Raw genomic sequence first — 19,272 nt, 5'->3', positions numbered from 1 at the left:
GCTGACATGAAAAGACATGGTAAGACTATCTCTGTCTAGAGTGACTTTGTTTCTGCAATCAAGAAGCAGTTCTATCCATTGGCCTACATGCAACAAGCCATGATGAGTTGGCAAACTCTTTGGCAGTTGAAAGGGCAAAGTGTGCAAGGGTACACTCAAGAATTTAGAAAGAGAGCATTGATTCTAGGGATCTCATTAGACTCACCAGAGACTCTTTTGAAGTACATTGGTGGTATTCACAGCTACATGAGGCATACCATCCTCATGTTTAATCCCACTAGTATAGATGAGGTATCTGTACAAGCTACTCATCTAGAAGCTAGAGGAAAGAATGGAAATGCAAAAGTTGGGGGACCATTCCAACCCACTACAAGCAAGAGCAAGGAGAAAAGAAAGCAGAAGTGGAAAGCAAGGAAGGCCAACACTGCACAGAAAATCAAGGCTTCATGCACTCACTGTAAAAAGGTTGGGCATGATGATCAGCATTGTTGGATTCTGCATCCAGAGCTGAGACCTAACAAGTCCGAGGGCAAGAAGAAGAAGACTGTTGCAGCTATCCAGAAAGATTTGGGGTCAGACTCGGGAGATGAAACAGCGATTGCAGCCACAAGTATAAAAGGTAAGAATTCTGAAGCATCTACTAGTAATTCTGCTCAATCTATTATTGATGAAGAGCATGAGAGAAAAAGACATGAGCTTTTCCATATTCGAGTTGTTTCCAAATATCAAAAGATTGATACTTTGTTTGATAGTGGCTCACAAGTAAATTTGATTTCTGAAGCAATTGTAAAGAAATTGGGATTAGCAACTACCCCTCACAAGAAACCATACCCATTAGGATGGCTCACAAGAAACCATACCCATTAGGATGGTTGAATGATAAATCACAACTACAAGTGACCAGACAGTGCAAACTCAAGTTTTCTTTTGGGTCAACATTTGTAGATGAGGTTGAGTTAGACATAATTTCTTTGGATATATGTGGAATTGTTTTAGGAAGTCCTTACTTGTATGATAAGAAGACTATTTTCTATAGAGCTGAGAACAAGTATCTACTTGTTAAAAATGGAACCGAATACTTTGTAAGAACTCACAAGCTCAAGAATAATTATACTCTCATAAACTCAGGGTAGATAAAAAGAATGATAAATTCATGCAAAAAATTCTTACTGATGGTTGTAAAGGAAAAGAAACCTGATAAAACCAATGTATTTGAGGGTTGTAATGCTAAACAGCAAGCTGATTTAGAAAAGGTTGTTTCAGAGTATGATGTCTTGTTTCAAGAACCTAAAAGTCTGCCACCCAAAAAGGAAATAGTACATGATATTATTTTGCAGCAAGATGTTCCATTGCCTAACATTGGAATGTACAGGTTTTCTACTTTAGAGAATGTTGAAATCAAGAAGCAGGTGCAGGAGTTGCTCGAGAAGGGGTTCATCAAGCCTAGCACATCACCATGTGGATCACCAATCATTTTGGTGAGAAAGAAAGATGGCTTGTGGAGAATGTGCATTGACTACCGAGCACTGAATAAGATAACAATCAAAAATCGTTATCCCCTTCCTCGCATAGATGATCTTTTAGATCAATTAAAAGAAGTTGTTTATTTCACCAAGCTAGACTTGCACGGTGGATACCATCAGGTCAGAGTTGCAGAGCAAGATGCATGGAAGACTGCTTTCAAAACAAAGCAGGGATTGTATGAGTGGCTGGTTATGCCTTTTGGCTTGACCAATGCTCCTGCTACTTTCATGAGATTAATGAATGATGTACTTAGACACTTTCTTGATGATTTTGTTATTGTGTATCTGGATGACACTCTGATTTTTAGTAAAACATAGGAAGAACACTTAAAGCATGTTAAGCAGACATTAGATGTTTTGAAAAGAGAAAAACTTTATGTTAAACTCTCAAAATGTGAATTTGGCAAAACATCTTTAAATTATTTGGGTCATATAGTAGGGGGTGGTGAATTAAAAATAGATCCCTCTAAAGTGGCAGTCACTGTAAACTGGCCTAAACCCAAGTCTGCTACAAAAGTGAGAAGCTTCTTAGGAGCAGCACAATATTGGAGGAAGTTCATTTCTAACTTTTCCTCAATTGCAACTCCCTTACATGCTTTAACAGGATTGAACAAGGTGTTTCAGTGGGGAGGCAAACATCAGAAAGCCTTCGACACCTTGAAAGAAAAGATTAGTACAGTACCTGTACTAGCACTTCCTAATCTACAAAGACCATTTGAGATCCAAATAGATGTCAGTGGCTATGCCATGGGAGTAGTGTTGACACAGCACAGTAAACCCATATGTTATCATTCTGAGACTTTTAATCCTGTAATAGTCAACTATCCTACATATGATAAAGAATTGTATGCATTAGTTCAAAGTGTGAAAAAGTGGAAACATTACTTAATGGGCAAAAAGACAGTAATGCATACTGATCGTCAACCACTTCAATATTTACACTCCCAAACTAAGTTGCAACAATCAAGACATTTTAGATTTCAAGCTTCTGTGGTAGTTTTCTGGAGTAGCATGATCTGGATTATGGGTTTTCTACAACAGTTTCATTTAGTCATCAGATATAAAAAGGGCATACATAACAAAGTTGCAGATATGTTATCTAGACCCATGATAAATGCATCTACTATACTTAAGCATAATTCTGTACTACATGAAAGCTACATTGAACAATATGCTCAAAATATAGACTTTAAAGATGTATATGCAACTTTGAGTCAAGGCAAAAGAGTAGAAGAATTGGCTTATCATGTAAAGGATCGACTCTTATATCATTGTGGGAAACTCTGCATTCCACAAACAGAGAGAGTAAAGATAATCAAGGAGGCACACACTTGTCTGATATCAGGTCACTTTGGGGTAAGTAAAACAGTTGCACAGCTGCAAAGATTTTGTTATTCGCCGAAAATGAATGAGGCAGTTTCTAGATATGTAAAAGGGTGTACTATGTGTGCCAAAAGCAAGCCCAGCAATAGAAAACTAGGCTTGTACACTCCATTACCAGTTCCTTCTCACCCTTGGGAGAGTGTTTCCATGGATTTTGTTGGAGGTCTGCCTAAATCTAGGAAAGGTCATGATTATCTATATGTTGTTGTGGATAAGTTCAGCAAGATGTGTATTTTGATACCTTGTAATAAACAAATTACAGTTGAACAAACTGCAAAACTGTTCTTTGAACATGTATGGGTTCATTTTGGATTACCCACTTCCATTGTATCTGATCGAAACACCCGATTTGCGGGGGAGTTTTGGTCAAGTCTGTGGGAACTGATGGACACCAAACTGAAGAAAAGCACAGCTTTTCATCCACAAACTGATGGCCAGACAGAAGTAGTTAACAAGGACAGTGATCCAGTTACTCAGAGGATATTGCAGCAAACATCCTAAGCTTTGGGATGAACATTTGTGTTATGTGCAGCATGCTTACAACAGAGCAAAACACTCTTCTACACAGAGATCTCCTTTTGAGACCTGTTTTGATTTCACACCAAGGTCTCATTTGGATTTTGTCTTTGGTAAAGATACCACAGTTGATAGACACAGTGATGTGGACAAGGCAACTAGGTTCATTGAACAGATCCAGGAGATCCACCAGGCAGTACAGGAACAACTGGAAAAGAGCCAAGCCAAATACAAGGCTAGGGATGACAAGCATCGGATGGAGCATAGTTTTCAAGTTGGAGACCAGCTCTGGCTGTATATCAGCAAGGACAGGACGCAAAATGAAGGTAAAAAGCTAAATTCTATCAGGTATGGACCCTTCAAGATACTTGAGAAGATTGGTGAAAATGCTTTTCGCCTTGATCTACCAGCTTACATGCACATCTACTCAGTCGTAAATGCAGATTGTTTGAGATTGTTTGAACCTTCGATGATTGAGGATCCGGAAGAGCAGAGTCAATTGCCTTCTATTGATGACCTGCTACCTAAATATCTTGATGAATTGCAGGAAGACACAGTGCTGGACAGGAAGGTGAGGACAACGCACAGAGGAGATGTTGAGTACCTCAGAATTGGGCTCAAAGGTTCAAAGCCGAGCAGTGCAAAGTGGATTGAGATTCGACAAGTGAGACAGCAATACCCTCACTTAGTCGACACTTGAAAAACCAACTTTTGGTGGTCCAAAATCTTTTTTTAGTGGAAAGGTCGTGATCCGAATTAGATCCATGAAGAATAATCAAAGGAACTTCTTCCCTGTGCCACACTGCAGGGGTGCGTATTTGCAATAGGGATGCGTTTTGAAGCGCGAAGAGGCAGAGCCCATTCAAGTTGCAGCCTCCTTTCAAGCGAAAATCCACGAAACACTGTTTCAGGCTTGAAATGGAAATACACAGGAAAATCACTATCGGGTGCGAAATCCGGACGTGAAAGTACATGGAATCGCCCCTAAAATCCCCATCGGGTCCGCCTTCCATCGCATATCGCAATTGCTGAGGCGGCATGGCTAATGGCCAAAAATCCATTAAACGGGAAATACAAAGGAAAATTTGAATTCCCAGATTTGAAAATATATGAAATCAGATTTTTAAACCCCATTGAGTCCGGTCCCAATCACAGTCGCAAGTCGCACGGCCCGAGGTCCTTCCCTTTCGGGATCACCGACAGCAATCCGCCGATATCGACAATCGTAGTCGCACTATCGCATCGGCCCAGTGCTTTTGCCTTATGGGTGCATATGCCTGCCTCCGACCCGATCCGTCGATCTGATCATCGGAGATCGCTGATTGGGGGTCCCTTCCACCCGACCGTAAGTCCTCCTCTTTGCCTTATGCAATGCAATTTGCCCAAATAGCCTTTTAGGCCATTTTTAATGGAATTTTCCCATTTTCCAAAGGATAAAGGGAAACTTCTTCCTGTGATTACTTCTTCATTTGAAGTCCATCTTCGCCCATTCAAGTTGTGTTGGATTCAGAATGAGGAGATCTCTGCAATGAGGCTATTTCTAAGAGCAGCCTGCGAATTTCATTTTCCTCTGATTTACAAAGGATTTGTGCCATTGGCACCTTTTACCTCTTATATGAAGTCTTTTAGACTTAGAGGTTTATCCAAGATCCATTTTTGGATCACTCACAGATGAAAATGAAAGTCCAAGGATGCTCCTGGAAATAGTCCCATTGCGTAGATATCTTCATTCTGAATCTACTGCAACTTCAGCGGGCTAAAAATGGACTTCGGATGCAGAAGTTATCGCAAAATGAAGTTTGCCTTTGTTCCTTTGAAAATGAGGCAAATTCTTTGAAAAATGGGCTTAAGGCCTTAATAAAAGAAATCACATCAGAGAAAGGCTAAGGGCGGACTTAAGGCAGGCAGAAGAGACCCCCGATCATCGATCTCCGACATATCAAGTCGGAGGCAGGCATGCAGGGGGTGTCAGGACCCCGGGCGAAGCCGATTGCGATATGCGATGAATCGGCGTCGACGATCGGCATAGTCAATGGACAGAACCCTCGAGCCATAGCACTGCGATATGCCGATATGCAATTAGCGATAGCGCCGATGTGAGGGGGCCGATAGTGATACGCCGATATTGCCGGTCGCCAGTCGGTGATCGGCGAACCCCTGATACCAGGGCCAATGCAAAAGCAACTCGCGACCTGCCGATAAAGCGACTTGCCGATGTTGCGATGGGCGATAATGCGATTGCATCTGGACCGTTGGATCGCGAGTCTGATCAGATGGTGGATATTTAACGGGGAATATCGCAACATCGCTATTTGCGTTAAGACCATCGACTGGGGCTCCTGCGTGTTGCAATTGCAATATGCGATCAAAGGCGGACCCGATAAGTTTATAGGCGCGATTTCACAAAATTTGAAATCCAGGTTATGTGGATTTCTTTGTATTTCTGTGTATTTGGGTTTCTCTACTTCACGCAGTACGATTGCAATTGTGATGACAGGACGGACCCGACAGGTTTATAGATGTGATTGTATGTATTTTGAAGTCCGGCTAAACGACTCATGATGTGTTTTTTGCACGTTTGCCTGTGTATTGCCATTATATGGCTAGTTTCGGATTTTATGCAGAGGGAGGCCAAACGACCGGGTTTCTTGTGCCCACCGGTTCATTTTCATTTGTGAACTGATTATTGACATGAAACAGTCGATTCCACGCTTTAGAGGAACTATAACTATTGTGTATTAAATACACATAGAAACATAATTGACAGGGGATTTTTTTTCGCTTGGAGGCCGAGCAAAACACAGATGAGCGCAGAGGTCGAGAAAAACACAGAAAGCATAGAGAGCAGTGGATTCTCGAAGGCCAAGAGAGAGGAAGGCGCAGAGGAAGCTCCAGAAGCTCAAAGAGGCTTAGACGTTGAGAATTTGCCAAGAGGCCAGTGCACAGCGTGAAGTGAATGCATGGGCAAAGTTGGAGCGCTGAGGAACCCATTGGGAAGCTCGGTGTGCCAGAGCGCTTGATAGGAGATAACCACCAGAAATTGCAAAGGCAGAACTAGAGCGCTTAATAGAGCGAAGCCACCAGAGGTTGGAGGCAGCGCATAAATGCTTCAGTGAAGTATCAGACAGCAAAGAGACCGAATGATAGAGCTGTTGTTGGTGCTGTTTGAGTTGAAGACAGAAGGAGGAGTCCAAAGACAGTGAACAATTATGAGGGAGTCAGAGAAGCCAGAAGCTCAAAGGAGCTCAGAGCACTAAATGAAAGAATTAGTCCAGAGAAGCCTAGATCTGTTTGCAGCTAAAGGACAGCCAGGGGTAAGATGGTATTTTGAGCCCATTGGTTCATTTGTAAACCATATGGAGTTGATTCAAGGACTTGTAAAAGAATTCAGCGATAATCCCAAAAAGCCTAATCGAGTTGATTGGAGCTCAAGGAGACGTAACCCAAGATATCAGGGTGAACTCCATATTACATTGTTGTCTTATGTGTTTTCTTTTTTGCTGCTTTATTTACTGTTATATGTGTTTTACATCAACATAAGCAAATGTACATAAGCACTTGAACAGTTAAAAAACAACCACAAGCATACACCTATTTTCAAGCACATTTTTAATTCCGCATTGGTTAATCATCTGGGTCTTGGGAATATTTAAGCTTTGGAAGTGGGAGAGGTTCTTGCAAATTCACAAGAAGCCTCTAGTGCCCCCATTTTCATATCAGGTGGTATCAGAGCTTAAGATTGATTAACCCCATCTTCGAGAAGGTGATACCAAAGTTGGTTATCCCAGAGCAAGAGGTATCAGCTCAGAATGCTTGATTGACAGAGCAAAGATTGCTTGTCTTAAAGGTGTTTGGGCAATCAAGGATTGATTGTATGCTTGTTTGCAGACTGACTATTGTTTGAGTTTGCAGAGGTGAAGGGAAAGCTATTGATAGCTCAGTCCAAAAAGAACAAGAAGGAAGAAGGGCTGAAGGCATTCCTCTATCCCAAAGGACCTCAAAGCAATCCTTGAAGCACAAGAGGTTTGTGGCAAAAGTTTTCTTGAATAAGCTCTTTATTAATCTTGTTTGAAGTTCTTTGTTCATTGGCATAATGACAACTTCTACAAGTGAGTCCTCAAATTCTTCTTTTTTCACAAGCTTCTTTGATGAAGACATGAAGCAAGAATTGTTCATCATGATGGAAATGGTAAGAGAAATGTATGAGGATGGAAGGAAGAGTAGCATACTTAGAGAATAGTTGAATTCCGTGGAGGAAGAGACGCAGTTGCTTTCTGAAAGGGAACTTCATATTGCAAATATGAACCTGAAAAGGATGCATGAGTTGGAGTCACAGCTCTTTGTTGCCAAAGAAGCCTTGGTCAAGTATCAGCTTGAAGAAGAGGTAAACCATTACAGTTTGTCTTCAAATTCTTCTAAGAATGCTTATATTGGTTCTTTTGAAAAGCATACCAAAGGCATAGGTTCCAAGCTAATGTCCAAGATGGGCTATGAAGGAAAAGGCTTGGGCAAACATGCACAAGGTATTGTAGAGCCAATGATGGTTGAAGAAAGAACTAAGTATTTGGGTCTTGGCTATGGACAGCCTTATGGAGAGAGTTCCAAAGCTGCCATGAAGGCCATTGAAACAGTTCCAAGAAGGAGTTTCATTTTAGGTCTTCTACTTCAAGAGTGCAAAGATTGTATTCAGAAGGAATGCAATTGCTTGAAACATCATTTGCAGGATGCAGGTGTTCAAAAGCATACACTTGAACCAGAGAGTTGTAGAAACTCTGACAGCCTTGAAGAGATCGATGGTGTTCCAAAGGGAGCCACTCCATTTGATTCACCTCCTCATGAAGGCAAGAAAGGTGAAAAAGAAAGGTATAAATCTGATTATAAACACATTCCTTTTGATTGTGTTCAGCATGGTAAATTTCCACATAAGTATGTGAAAAGAATTGCTTGTTCCTTTTGTGGTTTGGATAACCATAATGTTTCTAGATGTTGGAAGAGAATGGCCACATACAAGAAACTTTTGAAGGAAAAGAAGCAAGCAGCCAAAGGTCCATTGGACAGGCGAATCATGTTGTCAAGAGGATGCACATGTGTTGCACTTACTGCCATAAGCAAGGACATTTTGCCGAAAGATGTTGGACTCTGAATCCAGCAATGCTTCCACAAAAGCTAAAAAAGGTGGAAAGGGAAGATGGCAGAAATGGAAAGAAAGATTCCATGAATGATGTGTTTCAAGATGATTCACATGTTGATGATGTTGATGTGCAGACAAAGGAAAGACCTTTGAAATGGGTTGGTAAGAAATGGTTAGAGTTCTTAGCCAAATAAAGATTGCATGTCTATTGACGCATCTCTTTGCATTTCTTTGTTGATGGAATGCAAGTTCCAGGTTTTTACCAAGATGGTGAATGGAAAAGTTGAGTAGGAAACTCACTTTGTTGCTGCAACAATATATTTCATTTCAGCTTCGAAAGTACAACGTGCTTAAGCGAAAGTTGAAGAATGAAATGCATGCATAAGCTTGATGTGCATGAACATAGGGATGTTGATGATTTCCTTGTATTTGAACATGTATGTGTAATTAACTTGAAGGGTTGATTGCTTTGTTGTAAGCACGCATGCAATGTTGACTTGGGAGAAGTTAACTTGGTCTCCAAGATGGAGATGATGATGAAGTGTTTCATCTTTTGAAAAGAATCCTTGAGATCTTTTTCTTACATGCTTGACTTGGAGGGTCAGTTGTTTTAAAAGCATGTTTTGTTGGCTTGTTATCTAGTCAATCATTTGTATGCAGATGTAAGACATGGAGGTGTTCACAAGATGTGAAAATCTGTTTCTTTGTTGAAGTAAGAGTTTAAGCCATCCAGTTGTTGTCTGTATTTCTGTTGTTGTTGTTGTTAACAGTTGTTGTTGACAACTTGTCAAACAGGTACAAATGAATGTTTTGTGAAGCAGATGTCACATCACATTTGTTTGAGCCACCTTGGATTAATGATCAAGGCAGAAAAGTTCAAACTACCATCTGTGACCATCTTAGCAAGGGTTTTGCAAGAAGGCAAGAAGGAAAGCAGTTCTTCCCAAGAGGACCAGCACATCCAAGAAGGAGAGTGATCAAAGGCTTTGGTTCAGAGGCACTATGCAAGGCAAGTGTATGGAGGGTGAAAGAAGAGGGTGTTGTTACTCTCATTTACTGTTCAGATCAGTATGTCAGTCTTTTGGAGACCAAAAGTTCTTTAGTGGGAAAGCGTGATCCAAAATGGATCTTGGATAGACTTCTAAGTCTAAGTGTTCCTCACAAAGGAAAATGAAATTCCAAGGATGCTCCTGGAAATAGTCCCATTGTGTAGATCTCTTCATTCTGAATCGACTGCAACTTGAATGGGCTAAAATGGACTTCGGATGCAAAAGTTATCGCAAAAAGAAGTTTGCCTTTGTTCCTTTGAAAAGGAGGCAGATTCTTTGAAAAATGGGCTTAAGGCCTTAATAAAGGAAATCGCATCGGAGAAAGGCCAAGGACGGACTTAAGGCGGGCAGAAGAGACCCCCAATCACCAATCTCCGACATATCGGGTCAGAGGCAGGCATGCAAGCGGTGTCGGAACCCCGGGTGGAGCCGATTGCAATATGCGATGAATCGGCATCAGTGATCGGCTTAGTCAATGGACAGAACCCCCGGACCGTAGCACTGCGATATTCCGCTGCGATATTCCGATATGCAATCAATGATAGCACCGATGCGAGGGGGACGATAGCGATACGCCAATATCGGCGATCGGCGAACCCCCGATCCCAGGGCCAATGCACAAGCGACTCGCGACCTGCCGATAAAGCGACTTGTCGATGTTGCGATGACCACTAATGCGATTGCATCTGGACCGTTGGATCACGAGTCTGATCGGACGGTGGAGATTTAACGAGGAATATCGCATCGTTATTTGTGTTAAGACCATGGACCAGGGCTCTTGCCTCTTGCGATTGCGATATGCGATCAAAGGCAGACCCGATAAGTTTATAGGCGCGATTTCACATAATTTGAAATCCGGGTTATGCGGATTTCTTTGTATTTCTGCGTATTTGTGTTTTTCTACCTCACGCAGTGCGATTGCGATTTGCAATGATAGGATGGGCTCGACGGGTTTATAGATGCGATTGTATGTATTTTGAAGTCCGGTTGAATGGCTCATGATGTGTTTTTCACGCGTTTGCCTGTGTATTGCCGTTATATGGCTATTTTCGGATTTTATGCAGAGGGAGGCCAAACGACCGGGTTTCCTGTGCCCGCCGGTTCATTTTCATTTGTGAACTGATTCTTGACATGAAACAGTCGATTCCACGCTTCAAAGGAACTGTAACTGCTGTGTATTAAATACACAGAGAACAGAATTGACAGGGGAATTTTTATGAGCGCAGAGGCCAAGCAAAACACAAAAAGCACAGAGAGTAGTGGATTCTCGAAGGCCGAGACAGAGGAAGGCGCAGAGGAAGCTCCAGAAGCTCAGAGAGGCTTGGACGCTGAGAATTTGCCAGGAGGGCAGTCCACAATGTGAAGTGAATGCGTGGGCAGAGTTGGAGCGCTGAGGAACCCATTGGGAAGCTCGGTGTGCCAGAGCGCTTGATAGGAGATAGCCACCAGAGGTTGGAAAGGCAGAGCCAGAGCGCTTAATAGAGCGAAGCCACCAGAGGTTGGAGGCAGCGCATAAATGCTTCAGTGAAGTATCAGACAGCAAAGAGACCGAATGATCGAGTTGTTGCTGGTGTTGTTTGAGTTGAAGACAGAAGAAGGAGTCCAGAGACAGTAAACAATTCTGAGGGAGTCAGAGAAGCCAGAAGCTCAAAGGAGCTCAGAGCACTGACTGAAGGAATTAGTCCAGAAAAGCCTAGATCTGTTTGTAGCTAAAGGACAGGCAGGGGTAAGATGGTATTCTGAGCCCATTGATTCATTTGTAAACCATAAGGAGTTGAGTCAAGGACTTGTAAAATAATTCAGCCATAATCCCAAAGAGCCTAATCGAGTTGATTAAAGCTCAAGGAGACATAGCCCAAGATATCAGGGTGAACTCCATATTACATTGTTGTCTTATGTGTTTGCTTCTTTGCTGCTTTATTTACTGTTATATGTGTTTTACATCAGCGTAAGCAAATGTACATAAGCACTTGAACAGTTAAAAAACAAACACAAGCATACACCTATTTTCAAGCACATTTTTAATTCCGCATTGGTTAATCATTTGGGTCTTGGGAATATTTAAGCTTTGGAAGTGGGAGAGGTTCTTGCAAATTCACGAGAAGCCTTTAGTGCCCTATTTTCAAATCAGAGGAGCAAAGCGAAATATCGCATCGGCGGAGCTTATTACACAGTTTAAGTCCCGCAAGTGAAAACCCCAACTTACACTAAGAATCGGCGTAAAACATAGTCGGATTTGAAATCCGAACTTGAAATCCTATAAAGAGTGGCCTATATCCATATCGGGTCCGTAAGGATATCGGATCGGCGCATGGAAGTGGAAGGGGTTTGGCCTTGAGGTTGAGCGAAATGCGATCGCGCGAGTTAATCACAACCGTCGGATCGTGAACCAAATCGACAGTCGCGATTTGATCGCTAATTCGCAATCGGAGGAGTTAAGGGCTAGCGGTTATTGGAATGTCGATGCGCCGATAGCGATAAAGCACTGATCGGCGATCAGAGGGTTCGGAGATCGCAGTTGCGGAAAGGGTCGGAGCGAAGAGCAGACTCAACGGATATATAGATCTAGGTGAATTGTTTTTGAAGTCCAAACAAAGGGTTCGGGCGGGGTTTTCCTTTGTATTCGTGAAAGTGTTGTGCCGAGCCTTTTAAGGCTAGAACATATGTTAACTATTCTGATAGTCGCATATCGGAGTCGGAGAAGTGGTGAGGCATACATGTATGTATGACCCGCAGAAGAGCCGATAGCGATTGCGATAGAGGTAGCCTCGGAAAAGGGTATGTTTGCGTAGTTTTCCTTTGTAAAAAGTGTAAAAAGAAAAAGAGTGTCGATAGAGTATTTCATGCGATAAAACATATGTAACCAATGCATTAAAGGGGAAGGTTACATATGTGCAGGCATTAAAGTGATAATGAAGGTTATGAAGGTTTCAAGGTCCCGATAGGAAGGATTAATGAAAGACTTTAATCAAAGTCTTATAAGAAGGCTCGAGGGTTGATAAAGTCCCGATAGGAGGGTTTAAGCGGGGTGATTGAGTTCTGATATAAAGGAACTGATAAAGGGGTCTTAACCATTTATGGTAGAAGATTTGACTTCTTTGTGAGTTAAAATACCTGGGACTAAGGTGCTTATATATTGTATATGCATACTGTGGGTGAAAGCTGAGTAACCCTGGCATTAATGACCATTCCCAGTGATCAATCCATGAATAATTGATCTTCAATCTGGTTGATTGTTGTTGTTTGTTGCATTGTGCTGATGAATGATTTGACTTGCCACAACTGTGACAAGGATGGAAATCAAAACACTAATCTTCCAGATGACCGATTCTTTGACAATGAAGGCATTTTGGTTTGACTGCAACTTCAATGTGCTTGCATGTCTGTTTGTCTACAACTTCAGTTTGTCTGTATTTCTATTTGTCTTCAACTTTCTCAGAACTAGCCGATGTGATTTGTGAAAGAAACCACGCACTGACAAACTTAATGGGCCTTGAATAATTTGGGATATGCAAGTTGGCGTCATCTTTGACATATCCTAAGCCTCGTCAATTTCTGTTACTTTGGATTTCTTCCCATGGCTTGATGATTTGTTTGGAAGAAAGCTGAACTGGATCAGGAACCATTTCGACACTTGAAGTTGGTTGGATCAGTGACTTGGAATCATCAGTTGTATTTGTATTGTTCAAAGACTTGGAAGCATCACTCTTCTCTAGCAACTCAATTCTTTGTAGTTGAGACTCCAGTTGAAGGAACTCAATCATTTCATGTGCATGTTGAAGATGCACTTGAATATCAGCAAGAGTTGTTTTGCTAATGTTCACCATGCCGCCCGTTGATGATAAAATCAAATTGTTAAGAATTTGGGACAGTTGAATGTGTGTCGCCATGTTAGCTTGCTCATTTTGAATTCAGGCTTGCTTGTATTGTTGCTTATTGTTGATGCTTTAAACACTTGTTGAGTTTTATAAATTGGTTGCTTGAACTCTTGATTTCACGTTCGCTTGATGACGATCGTCGTGCTTGAATGCTTCACTGAAACTTTGTGAATGCTTCAATCAACTTCACACTGGCTCGTTTCTTGTAGATGTCGTGCTTTGAACTTTCGCACTTGATTTTGACACGCTCAGTTGCTTGGTTGTTTGAATGACATGCTCTCTTGATTTATTGTTTGAATGACACGCTCGCTTGCTTGGTTGTTTATTGCACTTGCGTTAAACAATGGTTTGATTTGATGCTCACTTGAAGAATAGAATACTAGAATTTACACTCATTTGATGATGATTGCTTACTAGATGGCTTGCTTGAACTTGCTTGATTGATTACCGACACTTTGTGCTTTCTTGAATGTACTCACTGAATGTGTTGATTTTAAAAAGGAAGGGTGTCGAACACTGTTGAAAATGCACCCAAGAGACAAATGACAAGTTCAATTTTGATGACTCAGTTGAAGACTTACTTGACTTAATGTATTCACCTTAACAATTCAAATTAGGGTGTTGGTTACAACTGAGAATGCACCCGTACAATTCAGTTAAAAAATGTTTATCTGCAAGTGATACAAAAAATGTTTATGATGTTGATGTCGTCTTGGCTTGAAATGCTTGATTTTGTAGCGACCTTAACTTGATTGCTTTGATTACATGATGTGAAATGTGCTTGCTTGGAGGATCATCTTATCAAGTTGATGATGTGACGCTTTGTGCTTGTGTACTTAAGCTTGATTACATAAGCTTGAATGGAATTGATTATGTGCATACAATTCGCTAATTTGTTGTGTGCTACATGTGTACCATATTAGAAGGATACCACATGAAGGTTAGTGTCAAAACTAAATCCCTCAGATCCCCTCATTCAATTTTGGGCGGATCTAGGGCACTTCAACACCACAAAAAATTGTCTTTATTAAGTATTGAATACATAAACAATCAATTGTCCCTTATAACTCCGTTTGTTGACATTGTTTAAGCACAAAGCTCTATCTTCAAAGTTAACTTCAATTTCTGCTCCACTTAACTTTCACGTCAACCCTCACTTTGCTCACTTGACATTATGACTTCTCAGTTACAATTTTAACTTTGACTTGACTTTGAAATGAACTTGAGCTATCTCAAAGTAAAGCATTACTTTGGATTACAATAATAACATTTCAAATTTTATTTTATTTTTTAACAAGAAAAATGCAGAAGCGAACATAGTTCACAATTTCACTCACAAATCAATTCACATTTCACATCAAAAAAACAACTTAGACTCGAACGTAATGCCATATCTCCCTAACGCAATGCAAGTATCTTGCTAAATATATAGTCCTCGTATTGAACATGAGGAACAACCACTTACCAAATTGCAAATGAGTGGTAGCTTCAATCTTTGACATCGACACTCATACCATGGACATCATGATCCAATGGTGTCTTGGTTGCACGAGGTGTCGCCACTCATTAAGTAAGCTTTGAAAGACAATGACCGGTTTCAAAGGTACACAGACCCCTAAGAGCGCAGCTGCAAACCCACTTTTAGCCCTTCTGCGATGCAAAAAGACCATTTCGTGGTAAATTAATGGGACTCCTTGCGTGGCCTCACCAAAGAAGTCGTAAGGTCTGTCGTTCGTTCAAGTAGCAGCGGAAGGAGCTCCTTCAAAGCAATAGGAAGCCGACCTGAACTTCATTTTGTTGAATTGATTTTTCATTTTGAGACTGAAAGTGCTTAGAACCCTTGGTTGGTTTAGGACCATTCCTTTTCGGATGCTGCTTCTTAGGATTCTTTAAACTTGGTTGTTGTTGGGCGGCTAAGGCTTTCTTAGAAGAGTTTCCAAAATTAAGAAGACCAAGATCTAAGAGTTTTTCTTGTTCTCTTCTTAAAGAATCATAAAAGGCATCAACAGAGGGGGACTTGTAGGTTTGTCCTTGAGAAATAAAGGCTTCTCTAGTAGAATGGAAGGTGGAAACAACACAGAGTAGGCTGGTCTTAACTTAGTAAGAATAGAATATATAAGGGTACCATCTTCTTTCTTAACCTTAACACCTTCCAAGAGAAGTCTAAGGGTCTTGAACTTGGACAAAAAATCTTCAATGGAAGAAAAATTATTGGGTTCCAACGTAAGCAACTCATTTTCGAGTTGATGGGCTCTAATTTCATTTTTAATTCCAAAAACTTTATTGAATTGTTTCATTGCTTCATCAGGGGTATCAAGTTCTGTGATATGGAATCTAAGGTCTGGAGAAATAGACATTCATATCAACCCACGTATTTGATCTTGCTTATTTTCCCATTTGACTGCCTTATCTTCATCTTTAGGTTAAGATTCGTGGCCTAAGGCTATTCTAAAAAGACCTTTACTTCTAAGTAAATCCTCCATGTAGGACACCCATTGGAAGAAGTTGGTGCTGTCAAGAATAACTTGGCATGGACTTTCCATTTTAACAGAAATTGAAATTGTAGATGCTGAAACTAAGTGTTCCAATGGAAAGATCTCAAAAAATTAGGTTGATTAAAAAAAAAACAGCTCTGAAAAATAACTTCCGGATAAAGAAGTTATGGATTTTTGAAGAAATGTTGTTGACGATGTTGATGAAGTGCGTGAATGTGCGGAAGTGAATGATAATGTTATATTTACAAAAAATCCCCCCCGTCACTTTCCAAACTTAATCTATTTAGCTCAAAAAAAAAGATTTTATGTGACCCTATTGTTGGAGAGGTAAATCCCCTCTACGGATAGAGGCGATCCCTACTAGCCCAATAGGGGTCTAGCAACAATCACACAATGCTGCCACGCATGTTCCTAGTTACACTTAAACAAGAAGTAAAGAGCACCTACTTGGATTCCTGCGCTGTCGTTGGACGAAGAGATGTCTCCTTCGCTCCTTCGCTTCGGCTGGTCACAGTCCTCCGCGATCCCCGCGAACGGACACCTGCACACACGAAGAGAAGGCAAACGCAAGCGTGAAATCTAGTAAAAGTAACTATATGCCAGTCAGAAAAGACATAATTCACATTTATCCATTGCATAAACAAACGAGAATGGAACAATAATAGCAGTCATCTATTATTAATCAGAATAGAGAAGAGTACAACCAAATGTTCTGACGTCGATAAACTTCTCAGGAGGGATCAGTCAGCATGTATCTCAAGCATTCACCTTTGAGGATGGTTCTCCCAAGACAAACAACTCTCTCTCTCTCACACAAATGTCACAAACAAACTTCCCCAAGCAATCAATCACTTCCACTCCTAACACACCAAACCTATAGCAGCAATCTGAGCACTACAAGCTCTGTACAATCCAAGCTAAGTCTAGCTAGTTCCCACTAGTTTCTAACTAGCTGCTCATGGTAATGGTGGAAGTTTATATAGGAGAAGGAGTCTCCTAAAAAGGTGGAAGGATGAGCTTATCTTCAAGGGGAGTAGTTGCAAAGGGTCGAACAGACATGCCATAGAAGGGAGTCGATATTCACAAAGCTAACAACCAAGCCTGGAGAGATCTGGAAGGCTGGTTGTTTGAACAAATTCGCCCAAACTGGATCAGCGCGGATTATATGGAGACTGCCGCGCTGTCAGCACATAACAATAACTGAACAAGTCATGTCAGCGCGGAAGAACACGGGAAAGCCGCGCTGTGCGTCATCGCGGAAAAGTGATGTTCTTCCGCGATGGCAGCGCACGAAATACACTGTGAGGCGCTGGTCATCGCGGTTATTTTAGGAACAGACGCGCTGATGCACAAAACTTTGGAAAAATGGGTTTTTAAGCCAGTTCAAGGATCAAACACTTAGTGATTGTGACTTCTGGACACAGCAGGGTGACTGACAGGAAGGCAGTGATAAATTACTGTGTAACAGATGCCCCCTAAAGCATGAAGACCGAGAGAGTGGGAGGGGTGAAATGCTTTACAACACACGCCGAACTGGAATACCGCCAGGAAGTACCGAAAAATCTTTGACAATCATATACATGCAGTCTAGGCATGGGCGCAGCCATCCAAAAGACATGCGAGACTGGTCTATGGTATGGACGCAGCCACCCAGCTAAAGAGACCATAATAATGACAAGGTATGGTCGCAGCCATCCATGAAGACTCAGGTATGGGCGCAGCCATCCATCAATGAGTCATGTAATGATTATCCACAAAATCGCAACCTGGACCACAGTGAGCAAGGATCCAGGGTCTTGCGCTCCATCTCGACCCGAACAGAGTACAAGTCCACACATGTGAATACAGGGGTTGGAGTCGAACATGCATGAACATCGTCTGATTACCGGCCAATGATGAGAACCGTTAACAGACGCGAGAGGTACCACCAATAATGACAATGGCCCTCAAGGTACTATAGGTACAATCCGTGGCGTGTGAATCAATGAGCTGGTGTCGAACACCCACGGAATCATTCGATCGTAGGTCAATGATGTAAACCTTGCGTCGAACACGAGGAACCTGCCATTGAGGCATGCAGGCTCCAAGGCACCTGGAAGGAGTCTCTAAGTCACTTTCTCGGATAATGAGTTGAAGTCGACGAGAAGTGGCCTTGATCGAAGGTGGGCCATGATGATTCCCACATCATCGACACGAGACAGAGATATAATAATTTGTGATGAGATAGCGAACGAGGTTGCATTGTGGCAGAGGACAACTTCTCTTGAACATATAACGGCACTGTAACGGATTTGGCAGTACTTGACATCAAATGAGCAGCGGATAGGATGATGACGGCAATGAACAGATGAGAGGTCAAATAGGATATCCCAAACCCATGGAGGCTAGTGAAAACGAGATGAGATGACCCCACCCAGACACGAAACAGCGGAGTGCCATGTTCAAGAGTGACGTACTGCCGAGACGACTGTAATCAAAGTTCCATTTTCCCCACCTTTGCAGGCAGGTACCCCGATTATTTTTGGATGACAAGCTTGACGGGGGTAACATATGCTTGATGTGTGTCATGTTGACAATATCCGATGTCATTGAGTGTTTAACGAGCCTGACAAAGGAAAAACTCGGCTTCTTTTCTTGTTTCGAGAGTCTGAAAAGAATGCGGAAAAGGAGACTCCAGGGGGGTCCTTTTTCGTACAGTTGTGTCTCTCGAGCCCGAAAAAGTATAAAACTGTGCTCGAAAGAACCGCCCGGTCATTACAACCGAGGAGTACTTTTCATGAATAGTGTCTCCGACCGGAAAAAGTAAAAAAGTGGTCGAAGACACGTCGTTTTAGAGCCAATATCGAGTGCGAAACGACAAACACCCGGCGATCTTTTTGGTTTAACGGTCGGAAAAAGAGCTTAAAAACGACCGCCTTTCGTTCCCTTTAACGAGCTGAAAGGGAGCTCGGCCATCTTCTCTTGTTTAACGTCGGAAAAGAGCTTAGAGACGACACTTTGGGAATCACATGAATTGTGGACTGTCATGACCAAGCTGCGATACCTGTACCTGCACAAGGGCACTACCCGCATAAATCCATTCGATATACGTAAAAAACATATTGAAACATGCTTGAAAACAGAACCAAGGCTAGTTTTATGGCTAAAAATGGTAAAAACCCAAAAAATATGGTAATTTAGGAGTTTTTACTATAAATAGGGGGGTAATAAGTCATTTTTACCATTTTACTATTTGGAGTGCGAAGAACGTGGAGAAGCCAAAAAGTTGACGGAGCGATTTCCAGCCCATCCGGAGAC

The 19,272-nt window shown here is 41.7% G+C and overlaps 1 protein-coding gene across 3 annotated transcripts in view; it reads right to left on the bottom strand.

Annotated features, from left to right (window-relative positions):
- LOC149257122 (protein EIN6 ENHANCER-like) overlaps positions 1-19,272 on the bottom strand; it is a 116,921-nt gene that overhangs the window by 14,911 nt on the left and 82,738 nt on the right. The window lies entirely within an intron of this gene.

This window comes from Pinus tabuliformis, chromosome 6, assembly GCF_031772625.1.
Source record: "Pinus tabuliformis cultivar Carrire ecotype Pingquan chromosome 6, CPIR1, whole genome shotgun sequence".
NCBI lineage: Eukaryota > Viridiplantae > Streptophyta > Pinopsida > Pinales > Pinaceae > Pinus > Pinus tabuliformis.
This window is presented reverse-complemented; position numbering and strand designations above follow the sequence as displayed.